This window comes from Oryzias latipes, chromosome 4 (assembly GCF_053564925.1).
Source record: "Oryzias latipes strain Hd-rR chromosome 4, Olatipes_Hd-rR_3.1".
Classification (NCBI taxonomy): Eukaryota; Metazoa; Chordata; class Actinopteri; order Beloniformes; family Adrianichthyidae; genus Oryzias; species Oryzias latipes.
The window spans coordinates 15,814,339-15,839,458 of NC_136240.1; the positions used below are offsets into that span (position 1 = coordinate 15,814,339).

Genomic DNA, 25,120 nt, shown 5'->3' on the forward strand with positions numbered 1-25,120 from the left:
GATTTTCTAAAAAATATGTTTTGCATTTTCCATTAGCCTCTCCCTGAGAACAGTACATGTGAAAACCACTGAAATAACGATTAAGCTTTCACAAACTGATTTGTTTCCGTTAATCTTTCATTAGATTACCAGGTTAATATAGTAACTGGATATCAAAGGACCAGGATTACTTTGTGATCTTATTTAAGGATCATCAGTTTCTGACTGGACTGACGAACAAGATCTTGGAAAGTGAACATTTGAGGAAATGAGAAGTGTTCTGGTTTTTCAAAACAAGGGAAATGTTTAGAGATGTGGAAACATTAGAGTATTAAAGCTGACGAGTCACAATGAAGTTATGGGAAAGAGTGGTGTCTGAGGTCACAAGTGAGCAACACTATCGTTTCAAGCTAGAATGAAGAACCACTGAGATGACCAGAGAAGGTTGGTAGGAACAGAATTGTCTTTGTTCATCTAGAGTCTGTAACAGAATACAGAGAGGAGTTGTGGTTTGGATGAGGAAGTCTGGAGTGACGGAGAAGTACTTTAGCATTGTTCCAGGGAAGACAGAGGAGTTCAAGGTGGATGTGGGAGTGGCAAAAGGATCAGCTTTGAGCTCCTTCTTGCTTATTGTGGCGATGGACAGCCTGACGGATGAGGCTAGACAGGAATGTCTGTGGACCGTGATGTTTGCAGATGATGTGGTGAACTGTTGTTGGAGCAGATGGCGGAAAATGTCTAGAGAGGTGGAGGTTTGTTCTGGAAAGGAGATGGTCAGCTGCAAAAAGAATGTGTGTAAAATAGTCGAAGAGTGAGTGTTTACAAGGGGCAGAGGTGAAGGAGGCGAGTGTGATAAAGGGATAAAGAGCCGCGTGCAAGCAGGAATAGGTGGAGGAAAGTTTCAGATGTGATGTGTGACAGTGTCAGCAGGAACAAAATGAAAGGTGTACATGACGTAGACTGGATGGACCGTGATTGTGTTGGGAAAAGGATGCAGAAGTTGGAGCTACCATGAAATAGGCCAGGAGAAAGACTGCACAAAAGTAGTCATGGATGACACGACAGGGTTGGTGTGAGTGAGGAGGATGCAGAGGACCGGTTTAGATCAGGCATCAAAGGCTGCTGTGTCTACAAATTTTCCAGATATCACTGCCCTCCTCATAGCTGATGACCTGGATCAGGAGTGTCCAGCCAAATTAGTAGAATCCAGAGGAGGGTATGTTTTTAAAACGAGCAAGAATGTGGCCCTCACTCCCCTCTGCTAGTTTAGATAGAGGCAGATGATTCTCTGTGGTGGTTCCTAAAGGGAGCAGCAAAAAACAAAGAAGAAAAGTTTGGAAGAGTTTTTACTATATTTTTGTATAAAAAAACACCTCTTTTGCTTCCTCTCCGATCTAGTGGTAAATATAGCAAAAGTAGTCAGAGGTGGTTACAATCAAGGAAATAGATTTTTTTTTTCTTCTTCTGCCTAAGGTCCTAAAGCCAAAGCTAAACGGAGAGAGTAAACGGCTCAGGAAATCCAATTAAAAAAAAAAAGTCAAAACTGCACAGGGGACAGAAAATCGATATAGAATATGGAATTTAATCTTAAAAGTGAAAACTAGTTTGTGATGGTGTTCCCCCTGAGATTGAGGTTGTGGGTTCAAACCTGCAGTTAAGACTAAAAATGGGGCCCAATGCTTCCCTGCTTGACACTCAGCATTCAGACGGGTTAAACCACCAAATGGTTCCTCCCACAGGGGATTGGTCCAACGTGGAGAACACATTTCACACGCCCAGGTGTGTGACAATTAATGGGAAATTTACTTTCACCATTTAGGATTTATGTGGTTTAGTTGTTCCTGTAAGAAAACAATATTTCAATGAACTTTTGTAATTATAAACCCGTAACAGACCATACTGCAATTTGTCTTTATCAATGTTAACAGTAGTTTTGCATTTGAAAAGACCTTCCATAGTATTGTATTTATTTGTAAATGAATTGCTGGATTAGTATGGAGTCCTATACTGTTCATAATTAAATAAATAAATATTAGATTAAATAAATAAATGTGACCTCATGCAAATACACAACCAACCAATAAATATCTTATAAATATATAAAAAGACCATGAAATGGTGAAAAACCCGCACACTGATTTTAAATTAGCCATTATATTATTCAATATATTTCATTTTGCTTTAAAAACCTGTTCATTATTTTAAAACAGCATTTTAAAATATTCATTTTTAATTATGTGGAATATTATTATAATTCTACGTCTTTTTTCAGAACCTTGGATTTCAAAATCAATATTTTCCAAAGTAGCTTTGTTTTTATTTCATGTTGCTGTTTTTCACAATGGCGTATTTATTTCATGAAGAGCTTTTTCAGGGGCCTGTTTCAGAAAGGAGGTTCAACCAACTCTGAGGTTGAACTTGAACTCTGAGTTGGTCAATCGGGAGATTAACAACTTTGAGTTTTCAGTTTCAGAGAAGCTGATCCGAGTTAGATCAATCAACTCTGAGTGGACTGATTCGGAGGTGAGCGTGCGCACCGCGACTATAAGAAGCCATTATTAATGGAGCGCAGATATCACGAGTCACCATGGCAACCGTGAAAAAAAGAGGTCTGCGTATTTTTCGCCAGCTGAACTTGACGTGCTGCAGCAGAGTTACATTGAATATGAACACATATTCCGGAACAAAAGCAACACCGCTGCATCTGCAAAACAGAGACAGTTAGCGTGGAAAACATAGCTGCTCAAGTTAATGCGTAAGTTTGCATTTAAATCATTGTTATAAAATATTGGCTGTAATAACTTTTTAAATAGCGTAAGGAGTGAAATAAAAAATGGCGATATTTAGGTGTACTTTTGAAGTGTTATTCCTGGTGTAAATGCATGAAATGCTGCATAGTGTACAGAACCAATCTGGGGGAAAATGCATTTAACGTTGATAATGTTTAGAGGACTTTTTTGTTATCCTTCCCCTCTTGCAAACGTTGGTCAGTTTAATATTAATACATGCAATTGTGTTTTTAAAAGTGAACTTTTGTCTACTGTTGAACCTTTCGCTGCGCGAAGACTTCTCCTTTCTTTCTTTTCTCTCGTCTTTCCGACCGTGGTCAGAAGCGCAGGGGAGATTTCCTTCAGGGCCGAAGGGAATTCTCCTTCGGGGTTCACTTCCCGTTCGAAACCCTCAACGTCCAGAGCGGATTAAGAATGACTCCAAAACAGTTATTCTGGGAATGACACCTTCTCTTTATTTAACTAAGTGCTCCGTCCTCCGAACACACAATATATTCCACGCACCCCCCCCCCCCCCGCTCCCCCCCCCCATCTGCTCCTGCAATCGCCCTTCCCCTTGTCTCTCGTGGATTGCACCCCGCTCAGCACACACACACGCTGCAACACTACCCTTGTATTGATCAAGTGGTATAGGTCTATATGGGATTAAGAAAGTAAGCAGTGCTAGCAAATTGTGTTTCCAAAAAGTAATTGTTACATTAATCTAATTCAATGTCCCTGATTTCATTTTCATGTAGATGCAATCCTGCATGAATTAAAAGAACATGGCAGCAGCTAAAAATGAAGTATAAAAAAATAATTCAATCAGGTCAAATTTGAGCATGTCATGGATGTAGGCTTTGTTGACAATATTTGACATATGAAACATCTACATAGCAATACATATCTAATGTTGTTTTCATTGTAAATATGTAATTGACTGCAACGAAAAACGGTAAAGCTCAAACAAAAACGTATGGGGAAATGACAAAAAAACGAGTCATCTCAAAATCCTCGTACGACGTAAATGTAATTCTCTACGAATTAATGCAGCCTCCTCATCTATTGGGTCCTCCAAAAAAGGACAAGCCATTCTTGTCACTTGTCTCTGTGTGACGGACATTTGGGCAATGAAGGTTAAAGCGAAAAATACCGCTTCGTCTTTAAAAAGGGGAGGGGACCGGCAGAAACTTCGAGTTTGGAGAATAAAACCTGCTCCCGACCAGGTTAGGTTCACAGCATAAGTAACCATGGATACTGACTCCGAGTAAAAGTTACCTCTCTTTCAGAAACGGGTTTGACTTACTCTGCTTTCTCTGGTTTAACAAACCTCCCATTCTGAAACGGCAAACCCAGGGTTTCCCTGATTTCGGGGTTAATGCACTCAGAGTTTACACTTAACCTTTCTGAAACAGGCCCCAGGAGAATGGGTCTATCTGTCAATAAAACCAGACAAGGCGGAGACACTTTTGTGATTGGCTATTCCTTTACTCAGACATGAGCAGCAGCACCCTGACTACATCGATCGAAGATGCTTCAGTGAACGTGACGGCGCGATGCCCACTCCTCAACACTAGGGGGAGTATGCACCTCAACACATCCACAGTGTTACCAGAAATTGGGCAGTTTTGGTTCTAAATTTGCGGATAAAAGTGGCTTTGGGCGAGTGTGCATAATTCAGGTGAATTTGTGGTCGGTTCTGCAATTTTCATCTTCTCATGAACATCTAGTAGTGGCCTAAGTTAGGCTGAGTGGCTGTTGGACTTTCACAAAACTTCTGTGAACTGGAGTTCAATAAACGCACCATGCCGCGTGTGGGAGGAGCTAGCAGCTAATGCTTTTGCCTGATAGCCACATGGAGCGATTGCCTGTGTTTATCTCACTTACAATGCATGGATGCACAATGCACATGGAGAATGTTAAGAGATCAGGTTTATTTATTTGGAATAGTTCCACAACAATGTTTCCATGTTTGAGTTCATGAGATCATCCCAGAGAGTCTTCAGCTCCTGCAGTCAAACTTATAAATCAGAGCGCCCAGCGCAAAAAGTGTGTGTGTGTGTGTGTTAGCGCAAGTTAAGGGTCTGTTGTTCAGTTCGCCGGAAAAGTAATAATAAAAAAGTATATCCAAAGTATAGAGACTGATTCTTTTAATAACCAGCTCTGAGAGGTCTGAACGGGGAAGTGATCCCAAATCAAACCCCGGATCTCCGCTGCGTTTTACAACCAGAAAGAGAAACTTTTGCAGGAAAGGTTCAACATTTTCCCCAAGAGGGGAAAAAAAAGCAGAGGACCTGATTTAAAATCACTGTCTCAATGAAAATAAAACAATATCACAAGGTTCAGGAGGCCCGAGCGGGCTTGTTCCCCTATCCACTGCTGTCTGGTCCGACTGTGTGTCGGTCCGCCAGCGCGCCTCCTGCGAGCCGACATAAGGCACGATGACGTCAGACTGGATCTGTGAGCTCAGACAGCAGAGCTGTTAGCTGCAGAGCAAAGGAGAGCTGTCTGAGTGAATTGCGTAAGATTCAAGAGTGTTTCACGGGGAATTCGAGACGTGGACGACCGGAGCTCCTTTGGTCCACACAAACCCTCAAACTACAAAAACAGAGTGGTCCATGTTTGCATCTTCTGCAGCAGACAGATTGTTTGTCTATATTTGATCTCTAATGTCAGCAAAGCCGCGCGGATATCGCTGAAATATATCATCTCTCGGACTGGCACACCGCTGAGCGGGTATCCAGGAATATGAGTCGATTTCCATGGATGAGCCAATGAGCGTTTAGATCCCGCCCACTTTCACTGATTGACAGATAGACCCATTCTGCTGAAAAAGCTGTTCATAAAATAAATACGCCATTGTGAAAAACAGCAACATGAAATAAAAACAAAGCTACTTTGGAAAATATTGATTTTGAAATCTAAGGTTCTGAAAAAAGACAGAATTATAATAATATTCCACATGATTAAAAATGAATATTTTAAAATGCTGTTTTAAAATAATAAACAGGTTTTTAAAGCAAAATGAAATATATTGAATAATATAATTGCTAATTTAAAATCTGTGTGCAGGTTTTTCACCTTTTCATGATCTTTTTATATATTTATGAGAGATTTATTGGTTGATTGTGTATTTGCATGAGGTCACATTTATTTATTTAATCAAATATTTATTTATTAAGTTATGAACAGTATATGACTCCATAGATTAGAAATCTTATTGAGTATATATTTTTATTTTGCAATTATGTACTGATTATCAAAAAACTAAAATGCTAATGCAATGACACTCCTTGTCCCTCATGCTACACCTCCTCTTCGCTCTTAGGTGGTGCAGGTCCAGTGAGTGAATTGTGATCATCTCTCTGCTGCTTATTGTTGTACTTAAACAGGAAATTATCAAATTGGTCATGTTCCCTTCTATTTGAGCCTCCTTTGATAGTTGTTGACAGAAGATACAGCTTATCTTTTTGTTTTTTACTGACTGTTAATATTTTCTTCCGTTTTTTTATTTTCAGTTGACTCTTAGCCCAGGGCCACAGTAGTTGTGGCTTCCTCACAGGATGTTTGATTGGAAAAGTGCTACTTTACAGTTTTCTCTCACAGGACAGAAAGCATATAAAAAAGAAAAAGTTCACTAGAGACATTTCCAGAAGCATGAAACTCTCTAGAGAGACCAAACCGTCCAAGATTTGAAACCTTGATAAGAGTCCCTAAATGAGGGGAAAAGGCTCAGGGAGAGAGCATTTTTTCCTAAGACTGTTTGCCATCCAACATCCCAACACACAAGACCTGTTAGTTATCAACAAAAAAATGAATAAATAAACAACAAAAACCTTGCTCTGCTGCCATAACATGAGATAAAGGACAGAGTTTCAAGGATACAAACAGGAAAGTCTAATTAATCTCACATGTTGTGGAAAAAACTGTACTTGATCTATTCTGTTGGCTACAACTTCTATGCATGGGAAGAACTTATTTGAATTCATATGAAAAAGTTTAATGTCTTCATATTTAAGACTTATCGTATTGGGACCTGCTCAACTCGTACAGAGGTTGTAGAAAAATCTTAAAAATTCAATGAAAATCTTGTTTTTGCTGTTTTTAGCATGTTCTTGTGGCATTTTTCTGAATATATATATTTATATATGGGAATTTTAGATTAAATTGCGTTTCTGAGTTTTTCTTTATTCAAATCTTTGTGATTCCAGAGCAGACGAAAAAATGTTGTTGGCAAAAGAGCATGTTAGTAATGTAGAAAACATGATGGGTTGTCCACAAACTCCCTGCTCCACTTCATTCTGATGTGTCCGCTTCTGGACGACTAGATCTACATATGTCTGTATTTTCCTTGTCTGAGCTGGTATCTGGCTCAAAAATGGACAGCTGGATAGCTCTAAAATTGCTCAACATTTTTGTTGAACCGGTAATGTTATTTGGGGGGGGGGGGGGGGGGGGGCTGCAAGCTACCAGTAGAGAGCGTAAAGACCGAGCTCTCTGGAAGGAGAAGGGGGAGTGCTCTGCATCAACGGTACCGCCCACAATTAAATGTGAATTTCTAATGAACTACTGCTGTTCTGCAGAAACTATGTCCCTGAACAGTGTTTCCTAACTCTGGTCCTTTGTCCTGAATGCTTTCCATGTACCCTGCTCGAGCACACGTGCTTAAGCTCCTCATCAAACTCAACAGAAGCCTGATAATGGCAGCTATCAAACATGCAGGTGTGTTTGAGGAAGGCACGATTAAAAAAAATCCTACTCTGCTCAAACAGTGGTTCTGGAGGATCACGGTTGAAACACCCTGTCCTAGAAAAAGAGTTTATTTTTTTGGTCTAACAATGGGACAAACATAACTAAAAGACCACTGGGAATGTTTTAAAAATAGATTAAAAGATGATTGGACTGGGTCTTTAAAGTTGTGCCTCTGTTTTAGTAAAACTGGCCACACTCTCAGAGCAGAGGAAATGTTTTGTTTTGCATCTTCTAGATTTTGAAACGGCCCACATTCCAACCAAAAAGACTTCATTTTGAAAATCTTTTGTGTCAACAACGCTTCCTATATAAAATAATGTGATGTGAGACGTTTGTACGAGTGAAACGGAAGAAAAGAACCTCAGAACTCAACTAAAGGGGGAAAAAAAGCCTTCCTACGCGAGTGGAAAGGAAGTGAACAGAGAAGTGTTTGGTGTGTTCACATCTGAATGACCTAGATAGCAGAAATTATGCTGGAGACAAATGAGAAGCACAAATAAAAAGCTGTCAGGAATTTAGAACAAGTTACTTCAGTTTGATGCAACAAAAGCATGTATGGCATGTAGTCTTACATTTGAGATTTAGAACATTTTTTTTCCTACAGTGTTTTTTGTTGAGCATAAGATTAACTCCTTAAGAGTTGGAGAACTTCAAGACAAATGTCTTCTCATTTTAATGTCATTTGTTTCCTAATTAGCCTGTTGTTAACATTTTTCATGGTTGTACTAAATTTGAATCTAATTGTTTTTTGTTAAAAACAACCAAGTAAGAAAAAAGGTTTTTTACATATGGAAATGATGCAAATCTTGTTGTCATTACGGTCTGTGGCATTCTGGTTGTTTGAGGCCAGATGTCTGCCACCTTTAGCATTAGAAATTGCAATTTGGGTCTTTTTCTTACTGTAAAAACCCATCAATAGCCATGAAATCCCACTTCATCTGTATTTATGTTTTTGTGGCAATATCTCATTCTTTTTTTTCACATAGGGCCATTTTCCCTTATTTTTCTTTGCTTTTTCTAAATTTTTCTGTCCAACAACTGAGCGAACAGAGGAGAGCTGAAAACCTTTTGTGTTGGACAGGTTTTTTTATTACAAGAAGAGGTTCTGTATTTTTGTGTAACCAGGGTGTACATTTGTATAAACCCCTGTTTGTTTTTACTATTTTTTATTTTATGTTTTAAGTACCTGTGTGTGTGTGTGTGTGTGTGTGCGTGTGTGTGTGTGCGCGTGTGTGCGTGTGTGCGCGTGTGCGCGTGCGTGCGCGCGTGCGCGCGTGTGTGCGCGTGTGCGGGTGGGTGTGTATATATATATATATATATATATATATCCAATTAGTTACGAGCCCATGAAATGAAAGGATTGTGTTTAAAAAATGCTTTAGTTTTTCCCTTTTTTATGCAATCTTTTTGTTCAACCCATGGAATAAAAGCTGAAAGTCTGCACTTCAATGGCATCTGAGTTGTTTTATTTAAAATTCACTGTGGTAATGTACAGAAACTAAATTAGAAAGAACGTCTGTCCAAATATTTATGGTCCTGACTGTATATATATATTTTATTTTGATTAAAGGGGAGGGAGAGGGGGAAAGTGCGTGTGTGTGTGTGGTGGTGGTGGGGGGGGGGGCAGTGAGGGGATACAAGTGCAGAGTTGCTCATTTGAATACGTTAGGATTTTAAGCTGTGAAACATTTATGCTAAATCTGCTGAAAAGAAAAATATATTGCATCCAAAATGATATTATGACACTAAGATAAGCAGAACATATCTGTCCATCAATACACTGTGGATTAGGAGGAGGGATAAAGAAGACAGGGAGCAGTGTGACTGTGCACGTGCCTGTAGGGGTGGAGCTACATGCACGCTGCCGAAGTGTGTCATGTGATCATAAGCAGAACTAGAGCCCGGGCGGGGGGGGGGACCGCCCATCCACCCAGCCAGGTGCAGAGGAGGTCCCCCACAGGGGCCCCTCCAGGACCTGGAGGCATAGGCGAGCCCGGCGTCAGGACCCCTGGGCCACAGGACAGGCCACTGGGTGCTGGACACCGGGACGCGGGCCAAGGATGAAGCCAGGACCCAGAGGGCCCAGGAGCCGCCTACCACCCCTCTGGAGCCTCGTCACAGCAGGCCAATAAGATCACAACGTAACCACAGCTCCACCCCTACCTCCCCACACTACACTACCCTCTACAGCTCCCTCACCGAACACGTTCCTCAACCCCTCCTCCCGTATCCCCCCCGATGCCCTCCCCACTCTGCAAGAGAGAGGGTGAGCCCCAGCGGGTCCTGGCGAGGTAGCCTCCAGGCCTGTCCCCTCTCATGCACTCTCTCACACACACACACTTTCTTCTGGTTGCCCCTCGTTGCCACACAGTAACCCCCTCGAGCCCAGAGACCCCCCAGCACCGCACGCCCGGCCACCGCTTCGGCCAACAGGCCGCCCTGAGAGGACGAGGCGGGTGAAGGCGTGTGAAGACCGATCCCACCTGTTTATTGTGGTGTGGTAGTGCGCGTGTGTGCTGCAGGTAAAATGGGAGGTCTCCAGTGGGGGGGCGGGCCCCAACGCTGCCAAGCAGCAGAGCCCCCCCACCCCAGGGTCCTTCTGTGTGTGGTGCCAACAAGCCTACACTTATTCAGGCTGTGTCAGATTGTCTCAGTAAGCTGTCAAAATCAAGCCTCTCTGACCCTTTTACCTGTTACATGTTTGTTATGACCCCTGTTGTGATCATTGGACCTGGATTTGGAAGATGATTCAGGAAGAGACTGATGACTGCGTGCCACCGTTTACTTCCTACTTCCTGGATTCACCTCTGTCAATTCTCCCCTACATTTACTGCTGCACCTACTAAAGTTGCCTATTCTTTGCTGTCCAAAGTTTAACTGAGTATTTAGATATAGTGCTGTTCTATGTAAAGAAATGAAAAGTATCCCTTTGCATTTATTTATCAAATAGTTAATTTCTTTTTAATGTAATAAGGTTTCAAAGAATGCAAGCCATTTTTTTTTATTTGGCCACCACACATTTTCACCCGACCAGACCTGATCAACTTAAAAAAAAAAAAAAAAGTTTGGAGACCTCTGATTTAGTGTAAAGTCTGCATCAGTACTAAACAACATAGCCCTTTTTTATTCAAATTAGAACCCTTTTTCCCAGACAGTCACAATGGAAGTAAAAGTAAATGGAACAGTAAAAGAGCAGTAGGTGGCTCTACTCTGCAGACTCAAGTTGCAGATCCTAAAATTGAACCAAACTTTATTACAAAATGGATCAACAGAGAAACATGATGCAAACCACAGCAATGTTTGAATTTTTACATTGGGCGTCTCTGATTAACCACGTCAGTTCAGACCACAAAAACAAACAAACTGTGACCTTAAATTGGCAACTTGTTTGCCGCTAAAATGCTCCTTAAATCTGTAGTCTATTAGAAAGATTAGAGAAGCTCAAGATTTCCTTTTATATTGATTACAAAATTTCTCCCCCCCGCACCCCCCCCCCCCATCATCATTGTGGTTTGGCTTTAAATGCCTGGTTATGAAACAATTGCAGTTTGACTGCATTGAGTTTGATCGTCTGGTTTTTGACAGATCGTGACAATCTGCATTCATGCTGTGATGACATTTCATCATTTGCACTTCCTTCCCCATCTGAAGAAATTCTACTTTCACAAAAAACAAAGTTGAGTTTTCGCTTGAGAAAGATCCTCAGACCAAACTTTAGGAACATAATTTAGATAAAAACAAAAAACTTCCTTTCTTTGAGCATGCTCATTTGGTTTTGCTTAAGGGTTATTTGTTCCTGATATTTAAATTAATGAGTTTACATCTGAGGCAAGACTCCCTGGAAAATGATTTTTTAAACTATTGTTTTCTTCAACTTTAACACATTAAGCTCACTAAAACTGATTTAAAAACACACAAAGAAACACAGTCTATAAACTACATCAAACAAAATCAAAATCTAGATAACATAGTAAATCAACTTCATTAAAGTTATGAAAAACAACAAATAATTGTTGTAACAGTTTTTCTCCTCAAAAAAAGAAAAACAGACCTATGTGTTGCCCACAAATAGATGAAAGCCCTTTCAAGCGCAAGATATTTAATTTCCACGCCTAAAGTTCTCTTTTAAGTGTATTTAGATCATAGAATTACAGGTAGAGCGAGACTTCCTCTTCTCTTTTTTCAGTCAGAGTTTCTGATGTTGAGCGGAAACTGGAGCAATTGTGAACAAACACACGAGTGCGATAAGTAAAAGTACACTAGATCATAAGTGTCAAACTCCAGGCATCCTGCTGGTTTAAAAAAAACAAAAATCCTGTCTTAAATGCAGATGATTACCTGGACCAGGTGTGTTTAGCCAATAAGAAACTGCAACTGCGGGTTTGCTGGAACATGCAGGACATTACCCATCGAGGTCTGTAGTTCAACACTTGTGCGCTAGATCGTCCCAAAATTTAACACACTGGTAAAATAATGTCAGCCACATGAAAGGAATATGGTAAAAGCTAAATAAAGCAGTCCAAAGACGAGAAGCTAAATTAATGATTGTGGGTCTTGGACAATTGATTGTCATCATACATGGGCACAATTTTGGTTGCTTTTTTTTTAATTTAATATAAGTGTACAGGGAAAACATGTTATTGTTGTCAAATGTGAGCACAGAGCTGCATTTGGACATTTTTGTCTCATTTTATTAGTTGTGTCTCACAATAGTGACACTAACTTAACCCTTGTGCTATCTTAGATGACCCCACCCTTACATTGACGTGTTCTCCTTACCATGACAAAGGTGGATAAAGGTGGAAAGATTTCATGTATTCCATGGACACCAGTGAAGATCACAAATCATTGAAGAAAAAAGGTTCAGAGCACTGTCTAGTGGGTCTAAATGACCCAACTCCCAACGTTAAAGTACTTAGCACAAGGGTTACATAGGCAGCAGCTGATAATTACATAAATGTTGTGATTAAGGCAGAATTTTAATTATAAACAAACGCTAAACCTGAAAGAAAGTTTGAACAGTGGATTTAATTTGATTTGTTTTTGAAGGTTTGATTCTAAATAAATTAACATCCTTCTTTCTAAATTGTACATTATTGTGATCAATTTATGATCAAAATATTTTCTTTTTTGGAGCAGCTGTAAGAAGGGGCAAATAGGCAATTTTAAGGCCTGGATTTCACAAAAGGAGCAAATTGAGTTCTATTTTGATCATGAGGGCGACTCACAATGGATATACAGTCTTGTGACCGGAGCTCTGTCGCTTTTTTTAATCTATGATTCAGACAAATGATTTCAAATGTGATATCTGTTGCAAGTCTCAAAACAGTGGTATTTTGGTAAAATATTTAAGAATGCTGGTGAGAACTTTAAGAAAATTAGGTTACTAGAAAGTTTATTTATGCCAAGGTTGTAATTGGCATATCCTTAATTGTAGACAGAGTGAAGGAAATGGGTTATCTCAAACTAAAAACCAGAATTGGACTGTCACACAACGTCAAGACCTGCAAGAAAAAAAAGACAATGCTGCAACATTTTGGGGCTCAGTCCTTCATTAGGACAGCCAGACCAAACAAAACACAATCATGCAAAAAAAGTCAAAAACCTTTCCTTCTTGTCTGTAATCTCAGACCTGTGTTTCTTCCTGGCTGATTTGATGTTAAATGCATCAAATTCAAAAGCTACCATGTCCCGCATCATTGCAAACAATTCCATATATTGGATTATGAATGCATACTGGAGCAACAAATATCCCTTAACATCAGTTTAAGAGAAAGTGTGTTGTCCCAACAACTGTTGGGCGAAGACAGGTCACCAGTCTGTTGCAGGGCCATAGTAAATAATAAATAAACAAACAATAACTGCGTTCAGTGCTCCAATTGGTCCAGTCATTAAAAAGAGTGATTGATTGAGTGATTGATTGAAACCATAGACTGGAAAAAAATGGACAAATCGAGTTGTGACATGACCCATAGAAAATGCCTTACCTGTGGCTCTCACGAAATAAGACAAAATCTATCATCATTGCTTCCTGCTGCGGGCGCCGCCATGCAGAATCCAGTCGACAGTGATTGGTCCGAGTCACCTTGACACATTGTATCTATAGCAATGGCGACAGTAATTGCCATAGATATGATGACTCGGAGCGACTCGGAACAATCACTGTCGACTGGTTTCAACATGGCGATGTTGAGCTGTCCACTGTTTTCATGGTCAATGATTGAAATGAGCGATTCATTTTAATGTTTTAGCATAGCTAGAACATCAATGTGCCAGAATTATGCTAAGTGACATATGTTGCTCTAAGGCAGTTAAAAATAAAAGAAACATAGTGGGGCTGCAAAAGTAACAACCCTGTAAAAAAAAAAAAAAAAAAAAAGGGTGAATTGTTCTCACGTCATAAGTCATAAGTAACTTGTAAGATAATATTTGAGTTGAACTTGTTGCACACTCTGACTATGATTTTAAAATAAATTCTGGGTTACTTGTCTGACAAAGTCACTTTTTAAAAGTAAATCTAACATTTGTGTTATGGGTTGGATGAAGTCCCTCGAAACACAGAGTGACTGGTCTCCTGCTGCGTCCGTCCATCTCAACCATCCGGTGACGCAACATGACCGTGAGGCACCGCCCTTCAGCGGCGCAGCCTCGCTTTCTCCCCGCTCAGTACGTGCAGCTGAGCCTCCTCAACCACCTGACGGTCCCTTTCATCCCCAGGTAAGAAGAATTCAGCTCCTCAATTTAAAACAGCTTCATACATTTATGACTCGGTCTTCAAGGAAACACTCCAGGAAGTTTGCGCCGACCTCGCGCGAGGGGAGTCCGCGCGCGCACCAAACGGGAAATGCATCTTTTATAAATAAAGTCTATGTTCGATATTGAAATCAACGATAAATTAGCAGCTTAATTAAAAATCATTTCAGCACAAGTTTTATTTATTTAGTTAGTTATACGTGATGTAGTACAAATGTTTACGTTGTGGTGGATCCTTTTAACCCTGGAGAAATGTTTGTGAAACATTTTGTTTCGCCCACTGTTTTTTTTAATGATTATTATTAAAGGAGAATTTGAACTTGTGATAGGTTTAATATATTTGAACATAATGTTTTTATAACAAAAACAGAGCCAACAAGTAAGGACGACAACGTTTTACTACAAGAAAAATAAATGAAAATTGGAAAAAAAATATTAGTTTGGCAAGAAAAACATTTTATTTGTATCTTAAAAAGACATGCCTTAAAGAAAAACTGATAAATATTTGGAGGGTTTCCACCGTAGTAATCTACCACATGTATGTGGGTGCAGCACATAAGAGGTGTGTGGCTGGAAATGACTTTCAGTTTCCATTCTTTAGAAATGTCATTGTAACAGCAAATTGTCACCAGTTTGTCTCTACTTATACTAAATTAATAAAAAAAATCTGGCGGAAAATTGTGAAACGTAATATACTCTTTTATTTTTATTTCCTTTTTACAAACCCTACCAAAGTAAGAATTACTCGATGGAACTGAAATATGATCAAAACAGAACAAAAATCTGAGCCTCCAGGTTTCATTTGTGCTTTATCTGCCTGATTAAGCTAAAAACCATAGTTTATACTAATAATACTCATCTTTTTATTTAGCAAGTGATGGGTTTCTTTTTGAAAAGCATTTTAAATGGTATGGGATTCATTGACCAAACTTAACCTGCATCTTTGCTTTTTTAAAATAAAAAGAATTTTCTAAAATACTTAGATACCATATGGTAGCAACAGAAGTGTAAATGCAACACTTAAAGAGTTGATTTTGACTCTGAGCCAGATACCATACAGTTCTTATCTATACAGTGTTAAAGTGCTACCGAACATAGTGTTGAATTTTCAGAGTTAACATAACTCTTTTGGGTGTTAATAATTGACACTATTTGTACAACTTTAAGACTAAAATGATCCCCTCAGAGTCATTTTTATTCTGCTTATTTTAACTCTGAACACTAAAGGAAACGCTTGGAAAATGGCAGTGGGGCTTTACGCTTCCTGTTATAATAACTTTGAAAGAGTCAGATCAGTTTGACTACGAAGATATGACGCTGGGGAATTTGTAGATGGAACGCAAAAAGTGTGGTTTTATAGGATAGCATGGTTTTGTCCTAAGAACTTACCGTGTCTCTGACAGTTCTATCTGCAATCGGTGGAGGGAACATTAGAGAAAAAGTCTCTTTTCAAATCAGGGAGGCATTTGCACAATGGTTCAGATAGGAGTCTTATCAGTCGGTATAGCAGAGCACAGCTTTACATCTGACTCATTAGTGGGAGGGTCTAAACAGAGAGATATGCAGAGCTTTACCAGAAGGCTTTGAGTTTGGACACCTTTCTCTCTAGCCTGTTTATTCACTTCTGTGTGGCTGTGAGAGTTTGCAAACCGCGAGCACTCTTCTCTTTTCACACAAATAAAGAGTAACATTTGAATTCTTTGTTTCAAAGAAAAGAACAAAAATCTATTATAATCAGTCCTTTAAGAGTCTAATGTTACTCTTTCTTCAAAGTTTACTCATTCTTTTATATATGTTTTTCACTTCATTAAATCTTTAATTCTCTTCAGACTCTGGTCATTTTTAACAATTCTACAGATTTAACAATACAGCTGCAGCTCAGAAAAAAAGGAAATGACACTGATTGTGGTCTAATGTGTCTAATCTTGGAGCAAACATTTGAGAGCCACTTTCTTTTTGAATTTGGGAAATAAAAGTGTAAAGCACTATTCAGCTTTTTTAAAGGATACATTCCGTTAAAGACAGGAAGTAAGCAGGTATGTGTTGGTGCGTCTGTTTGGTGTGGATTGTGCAGCATCAGTGATGTATTAATTGAAAGATAAATCATTAACTCTGTGACTGCGCCCAGAAACTGACAAAGGTGTGTCCTTTGCCTTAGTCTGCTTCCATCCTCTTTATGTGAGGATTTTAACACGCATAAAACATATGAGTACGTCTTTAAACCCATCTTAAATGATGTTTTTTTTAAAACCTACTGAAATATGATCAGAAAATTGAAAAGAAATAAAGGAAAGTGAAATATTAAGAGCAGCTCTTGCTTCTTTGGAAACCCACTGACATTATTTACTCCAAGTTTTCAAGTTGAGGCAAAGATGTTAAATATCTTTAAAACAAAAAATCTATGTTAAAGAAGATGGTTCCCACTGGACCACAAGGAATTTGAGAAACTTGAGAAAACAACTCAGCAGAATTTTTTTTCTTTATTTTTTTTTCATGTGTTTCTCTGAAGATCAGTTTCTCTGAAGCTCTGAATGCTTGGGTGGGGGTTGTATCCCCAAAAGAATGAACTTTATTGCAACATTTTTTCCCACTTGTTGACTCTACATAGCTTTGACTGTGAGGGTGAAAGTTTTTTGTTTACAGATTTCTGTAAACCACTTTTATGGCACAAATGTCTATTTCTAAAACCTATGACAGACTATGAACTTTTATTTTGAGTATTTTTCCATCAAGAAAATTCCTTGTGGTCCAGTGGGAACCATCATCTTTAACATAGATTTTTTTTTAAAGATATTTAACATCTTTGCCTCAACTTGAAAACTTGGAGTTAATAATGTGAGTGGGTTTCCAAAGAAGCAAGAGCTGCTCTTAATATTTCACTTTTACTCTTGACTCTGTGTTCAGATTTGACTTTCCTTTATTTCTTTTCATTTACATAAAACAAAAAAAGGTCTTACACGAGTTCTTGTGCCTGTGAAATGAAAGGGAAATGAAATGAAAGGGAACCTTTTACACACTTAGAAGAAACTGTATCTAAGCATATCTGCAATATAGCACATAGCAGGGCCGCATCTAGCCAGCCCCTGTTGGGGGGACAGACAGAATAGCTGGTGAAGGCAAGTATACTGAGAGGTTGGGGTTTAAATCCTTCCAAGCCCCTGAAATGCATAAAAAACTATGCTAACTGTGCTGTGACTATTGTCTGCTGTGATCCACTCGACCTTTCTTCAAGGTTTTATGTAGGATGACATTCCTGACACCACCCTCTGCACTTACCTGCGCTTGGGACAAATGCAAAAATGGCTTATCCCCTGTTGAGGCTATATTTTTAATTGTATTTATTTTTGAGTGAGTGAGTGAGTGAGTGAGCGAGCAAGTGTTGGAGTAGGTGATTTTTAGTTACTTTTATTTATTTATTTTATGCCTGGCTCTCTGTTTATCAATCTGTTCTTTCTTTTATTTTTTAACATGTATGTATTTTTTTATTACATACTTTGTGTCACTTTTATTTATGAAGTTTATCCTTGGTTTAGTTTTTTCTTCTTCATTCTATGTATTTTTTGTCACTTTTTTATTTACTTATTTTGAAATCTATCTATCTTTTAGCTATGTATTCTTTTGAGTTTTTTTGTTTTGTATTTATTTTTTATGGTTTTGTCAATTTAGTTTATTTAGCTCTGAACACACAGCATGGCTCATATCAGTCATTACAGGATTCGCAGTCGTCTGTTTTTTTGTGCTAATCCCAAACAAAAACGCTCATATCCAAGCATCTTGTCATGGCCTTCTCATGAGCAAAAATAACTACATTTTGGTTTCTTTTATGTAGCACGGTGCTCGAAAGGGTGTATATGAACTCAAGACAAAGTAGAGAGAGTTTTCACATGATGCAGATGAGACACCAATCACACACACATACAAGATGGAGCTGAGGAAAGGCATTCTTATACCCATGTAGTAGGAAAGCATGGCTAACTAACAGGCCATCAACAACGATGGTGCACACACTGTACATCTTCGAAACAAGTGAGAATTGTGGCATCTTGAGCATGCTGAGGACTTTCCCCTTTCTGCACAGACTTTCCTTTTCTGCAGTGACTCAGTGATCCTCCCTGGAGCGTGAAGACATGTTAGTTAGTGCTGCTACTATATTAGCGCATGTAGCACCTGTCTGCTCTAAAGTTCAGTCCACCTGTGTGTGCGGAAACAACCCAGAGATTTTATTTTCAATGAAAAAGGTTCCTTGTGAGATCGTGTTTTGTTATATTTTTGATGAGGATCACTGTTTAATCTAAACAAATACAAGTATACCTTTTTGTTCACTTTTTAAAACGGTTTCACATGCTTACAGTTCCAAGTGCAATATTTTTTGGGGCATAAGCAGATTTTTGCATATAGTGGCCTGGGGTTCGACCTATATGGGATGGTTTTTTTTTTTGGTTTAAATAGCAACAACTATTCGAGGGCACTGTAGTTTTATCAGTATTTGCAAATGACTGCAATGCAAAAGAAGTCTGACGCCGGGCTGGGCGAAATTGTTCCAAGGTGACACAGAGGATGAAGAATTCAATGGATTCAGTGATTTAAAGTGATTTAAAAAATATATTAAAAAAAACAAACTTGTTGGTATGTTCTTTAGGCTATGGTTATCTGAATAATTGTTCATATGTAGCACAAATATACTAGTGCTACTATGCTAAATACAGCTGCGGTGGTAAAACATGCATATAGTCAGTCTATTATTTTCTATTCTGTCCTTGGTTCCGTATTTTGTTAAAATAAATTTATCCCAAAAGTGCAAGTTATAAATGATCTTTTTTTTAATTCTCAATTTTTTGGCTGCAGGAACCTATACTCCAGAGCGACTTATAGTTGGAAAAATGTGATAGTTAGTTATATACCAGGCTAATCAATGGAACCTCACTTAGTGAGGGTTGTCATCCATTCATAAATTAGTCTTGGTTTTGTGCGCTGTACCCTCAGAAGGACTTTAAAGGTGAGTTTAGTTACGCTAAGGTTAGAAACTGATACTTAAACCTCCTTAAAGATTCAGCAGTCCCTCTTCTGATGCTTCAGGAATTGACACCTGAAACACTCACTCTTGTGTTGCTGAACCCCTGTTCCACTGTGAAACATATCAGTGATGGTGTACCACCGATTGTGGCTGGATGGGATCAAATTCAAACTGCTACCAGTATAGATGGAGGTTTGGCGTTGTGTGTTTACAGCTTGTTTCAGCGTTCTTTAAAACAATGGAGCGTGAATAAACCCGGGACGGCCAAGTGAACATGAGAAAGAAAATCAGCAAAGCTGTGAATAAAGCAGCTGAAGTTTACTATTGTTTGTTCATCAGTTTATGTTGGTCATGAGGAGTAAGAGAATCAAGAAACATTAAACTGGAGACTTTGTGAATATGTTGATAATTTAGTGTTGAGCAAATGTGTAAAGTCAGGATTTTGTTGTGTATCAGTCACTATTAATGTTAATGAATAATTTTCAGTAATAACTTTCTCATGTGTCTTCAAATAAGGTTGAAAGTGGTCTATTTTCCTGACTTTTCCTGACTACCTCACATTCTTATTTTTGTTAAAATCACTTATTTTGGCCTAAATTTTATTCTGTAAAACCACATACCCACATCAGCTTTTTAAACCTTTTTTTCCTTCAGTTTTTTGTATCTTCTTAGCACCAATCAGTTTTGTTTTAAATATCCTTGCACGTTTGTAGCATCTCTTCAAGGTTAAGAGGATGCACATTATCTGCTCCTCCATTTAGAAAAAAGGTGGTTCAACATCAAGTGTCCTCATGGAAAAAAAGTGTAACATTATCCTGCACTGTTGGGCCACCATTCTTCTTTTCCTGTTCTGCAAGCCTGGTAGGAAAAAGGAGAATACACAATCTTCAGGGGTCTGCAACCTGAAGCTCTTGATCCTCATACGGCTCTTTCATCCTTTCATTCTTGCTCTTTAGCTCTGAAGAAAAATGCTAACAATTTACATAAATAATGTGGTTCAGTTGTCATAAATATTTAGATTTTTAACACGTCAGCAAAATGATGCACATATTGACGCATATGAAGCACATATTATTCTTGTGGACAACAGCGTTTAGTTGTGGTTCAGAGGCAAAGGATTGAAGGATATATATTTAACTGCTTTTACATGTTTAGATAAAAACATTCTACACCAAGGTTGTCATGTTTATATGCGATAGTAAAAGGAGAAAAGCAATGAAGGCATACCAGTCATATTAATAGAAAATGTCACGTTAGACTTGGCTTTCTTGGAGTTTTAGTTCTGTAAATCTATGGACTGTAAATCCTGTACATCTGCTACAGCAGATCTGTGTTGTATTTGACACGGAGTGTATTTTATTTTAAAAAGGAACTTGTTGCTAAGAAAATAAAATTTTTATCATAGAAAAATATATCACTTTATCTCTATATTTATTACTAACATCTAATTATTGCAAAGTTTTAAAAGCTACATTTTATAAACAAATGAATCAATGGTTAAAAAAAAACACCATAAAATGTATTTTTCTAAACGATGAGAAATTTGCTCTTGCTGGGTTTCAATTAGTAAGAAACTGGTTCAAATGGCTCTCTGGCTCTTTAAGCATTAAAGGCTGCTGACAGCTGATCTGGAACTTTTTGATCCAGAAGTGGTATGACCCAACTTACTAGCGTTTTTGGAGATATAGAGAAGTAAAACCAGATTGCCAGAATAAATATGATTTGTGAAGGTGGAAATAAAGTAGGTCTTTAAAAGGAAAGGTTAATGTTTGATGGAGAAACATTGTTAACACTCAGCAGCTTCCGACTTCTCCTTTTTTTTCCCCAACTATTTGCTTTGAACAGATAAATAAGTAACCAATTATGAATCAATTGCTTCAAATTGAACTGAAATACTCTGGACAATGTTGGGTTGAAAAGTGGAATTAGAAATTGAAGATCCTCATCATTCTTTAATAATGTAAATCTCACTAAAACATCTTGAGTCTAAAAACTTTTCTTTTGCCTTTCCGCAGTTTCCAGGATGAGAAGACACAAAACAAGAAACATCATTGTGGCAGCAGTCCTTGGTCTTTTGATCCTCCATTTATATAAATTCTCTAGTGATGATAAAATAGTACACCTCAACGTGAAGGAGATTCACAACCAAAGATTGCAGCTCACCAAAGAAAGCTCTTCTGTGTACTCGTGGTCAAACTGTCAACGAAACAACTCAGCGGCCAACATTACAGGTTTTGGGAGTCTTCCTCAAAACATCCGGGATTTTCTTTATTTTCAGCACTGCAGGCACTTCCCCATGCTGCTGGACCTGCCAGGAAAATGTGGAGGAGCGAATAAATCTGGAGAAGTCTTCCTGCTGTTGGTTATTAAAAGCTCCCCTAATAACTACGACCGCAGGGAGGTGCTCCGGAAAACCTGGGCTGAAGAGAGGCTGTCAAACGGCGTTTGGATTCGAAGGATTTTCATCTCGGGAACAACAGAAGCTGGTTTTGAGAAGGAAAGACTCAACAAACTGCTCCAGGTGGAGCAGCAGGAGTACAATGACATCCTCCAGTGGGACTTCAGCGACACATTTTACAACCTCACCTTAAAGCAGGTGCTCTTCCTCGAATGGATGGAGAGAAACTGTCCAAACGCTCACTTCCTGTTTAATGGCGATGACGACGTCTTTGCGCACACTGACAACATGGTGGTGTTTCTCCAAAGCCTCCATGACAACAACGGGAGTCGGCATCTTTTTACGGGTCATCTGATCCAAAATGTGGGACCCATCAGAGCAGTGGAGAGCAAGTATTACATTCCTGAACAGGTGCACAAGTCGGAGTCGTACCCACCGTACTGTGGTGGGGGAGGCTTCCTTCTGTCTGGCTACACAGCAAAGGTTATACACCAAATGTCCAAATCCATATCCTTCCTTCCTATCGATGATGTCTACATGGGGATGTGTTTGGCCAAAGCGGGTCTCCGTCCAGTCTCCCACATGGGTGTGAAAACGGCAGGACTGCACGTACCCTCTGACAAATTAGATCCGTACCATCCCTGTTTTTATAAAGAGATTCTGTTGGTACACAGATTCCTTCCAGCTCAGATGTATCTGATGTGGAACAGGATAAAGGATTCAAATCTGAGCTGTGGCCCCACTTAGAACATAGAAATCGGCACCAATAAAGCTCAGGGTTGCGGCACAAGCTACATCGAAGCTAAATGAGTCCAATGCTTTTGTTGGAAGCAGGAAGTGAATTATTTTTTTGGTGGGGAAAGATATTTTAAATATATTTGCTTCGCCATGGAAATATTTGTATAAGCAGACGAAGAACACTGTTGTATATAATGAAGTGAGACCTCACGGTTTGAAATGACTATGAAAGGGAATCCTCAAGGATGTTTTCTCTGTCACCAGCAACAAATCAATAATAAGCAAATAAGCCTCATTGCCTTTTTCTCAGTGGATGAAACCTGCCTTTTGGTCTGTTACTATACAGATGGTTTATCAAATCATGTTTTAGGGTGATGGAGTGACATAAGAGTTACTTTTTGCACCCTTGGCTTAAAAATAATCCAGAATGTTTCCTTTTATTGTGCCTATTCAGCGTACAGCTGTCTGTGTGAACAGGAGAATGCAAATGACTACATTTGGAAAGCATTTAGCAGTTCAAGTAATAATCTGTGGGCTTCTTTTGTATTTGGCCAAAAGGTAGAACGCTCTTCAGTCTGAGGCTTTTTGGAGACAGGTGTTCGGCAGCGTCATCTGAATTTATATGATGGAGTTAAAACGTCAAGTCCCCATTTTTCATATCACCCAAAAAGAAATAATTGACTAATTTAATGTTGCAAAGACTGACGAGAGCACACGTAACAGACCAGACTTTAACCCGCTGATTAATGTAAAAAGCACTGTGGAGCCTCTCGGGCGTGTTGCGCTGTTAACATTGTTGTCACAGCTCTTTTAGTGCTGGTTTCGTCACTATTGTTATTCAAGGAATTTATGAGGACTAACTTTAAGCAGTTTAAGCTGTGGTATATTTATGATTGTCCTGAAAGGTTCAGGATTATATTTTATTGTAAAGTAATTTATTCTCATATAGGTGCCAGCCCGAACTGCTAAACTCCCTAGCCCTCATAAACTCACTCATTAAATGGACATAGCTCGTTTTTTTTCTACAGCAAAGTTGCATTTTTTTATTAAAATGTTAAGTTGCTATGAAAAACTAAGATTAAAAATGTGTCATTTAAAAACTTAACATTTCTTTTTTTCAAATCATGATCTTGTTTATTTTTTTTGGTCACCTAAATGAATTTTGAAAGGGATCATGGACGTGTATTTTTTGTGAAGATACAGTTGTGTCTCTGTGAAAATGAAACTTTTTTGGAAATGTATGTTCTATAAAGCTTTCTTGTGTCCCGTCTCCAAATGCTGCTGGGAATCCCTTATGTGTTTTATCATAAACTGCATGCCCTCTTACATTGTTTATTCTATAAACAAGTTGCTCACAGACAGGTTCACACAGCTTTCGGCTCATCATGCAGTTCAAATATGAACCAGCTAGTTGATGAATAAAGCTTTGTTGACCCCGTAGGATGTGTTCAACCATTGACCTTTTTAATGCCCTCCTAGTTTGGTCACCATACTGGCACAAGTTTGCTGAAAAAAAGTTTAAACAGTTTGGGTGTGAATGACACTTTATGGTAGTTAAATTAGGGTTTATTATGATAAAATGTAAAAAAGGATTATTTTGCTCATACTTTTTTATGAGATTATGGATTAGACAGTACAGCCTGGGATATTTTTGCGGGTAAATTGAATTAAGAACAAACTTATTTTAAAGGTTTTGAATGGTAAAGGGAAAGGTCATGATAAACACTTTTTTCATGTATTTAATCTTTGTAAAATAAAGTGGACTGACACAGTATCTGCTTTAACATGTGCTTTCTGTGTTTGCATAGCAGAATCATTATTTACTTAGTTACAAATGAATTAGGCTGTATGCAAGATGTGCAAAAGCAACAACAAGCAAAGATGTGGTCACTGAAGCCAACAGTTTGAATGTTTATCACCAAGCTCTCAAACCACATTTATTTTTTTTAAATCGGAAATAAAGATATAATAAAGATTACGCCTTTTGATCTGGGAGATTTTACAACCACACTGCCTAAGAAGTGTCAGAAGGACACCTTTGTAAAAATGTATTCAGTTTTATTGTCAGATACAGAGACTACATCTGGACTAAGTGGAGACTGTGCTTTCCTTTTTTTTCAATTTTTTATTTATTTTTCTTTTTTTATCCCATCTGTCCACCTTATTGAAAATCTGCTAAACTCTAGAGATTTCAAAAAGTACTGCTTGGGACCTAAAAAAGAGCTTTCAGTGAGGTTGTGGTAGACACAGCATGACACTTAACCCTTGTGCTTTCTTAGATGACCCCGCCCTTACATTGACGTGTTCTCCCTACCATGACAAAGGTGGATAAAGGTGGAAAGATTTCATGTAATCCATGGACACCAGTGAAGATCACAAATCATTGAAGAAATAAGGTTCATCGCACTGTCTAGTGGATCTAGATGACCCAACTCCCAATGTTAAAATGCCTAGGATAGCACAAGGGTTTCAAACTTAAAGGTCAAGAATAAATTTAAAGAACTGTTATAGTCCTTAAAAGAAAATGGAAAGGCCACATTTTTTAAAGTAAATAACTAATTTAAGAAAATTCCTTTTTGATTAAATAGATTTATTTATAGATGAGCAATTTTTCAAAATTTAGATAATATCTGCAACAGAAGCTAAAAAAATGTATATGCTGTTAAAAAGAATATTATTAAATATTGCATAAATATCTGCATCAAGTGTCTTAAATGT

At 38.5% G+C, this 25,120-nt stretch overlaps 1 pseudogene across 1 annotated transcript; it reads left to right on the forward strand.

Annotated features, from left to right (window-relative positions):
• Positions 1–14,076: 14,076 nt before the first annotated feature.
• Positions 14,077–23,955, forward strand: LOC101161544 (N-acetyllactosaminide beta-1,3-N-acetylglucosaminyltransferase 3 pseudogene; annotated as a pseudogene). Its single transcript, XR_013655768.1, has 2 exons — positions 14,077–14,216; positions 21,282–23,955. The product of XR_013655768.1 is annotated as an N-acetyllactosaminide beta-1,3-N-acetylglucosaminyltransferase 3 pseudogene (transcript).
• Positions 23,956–25,120: the final 1,165 nt, after the last annotated feature.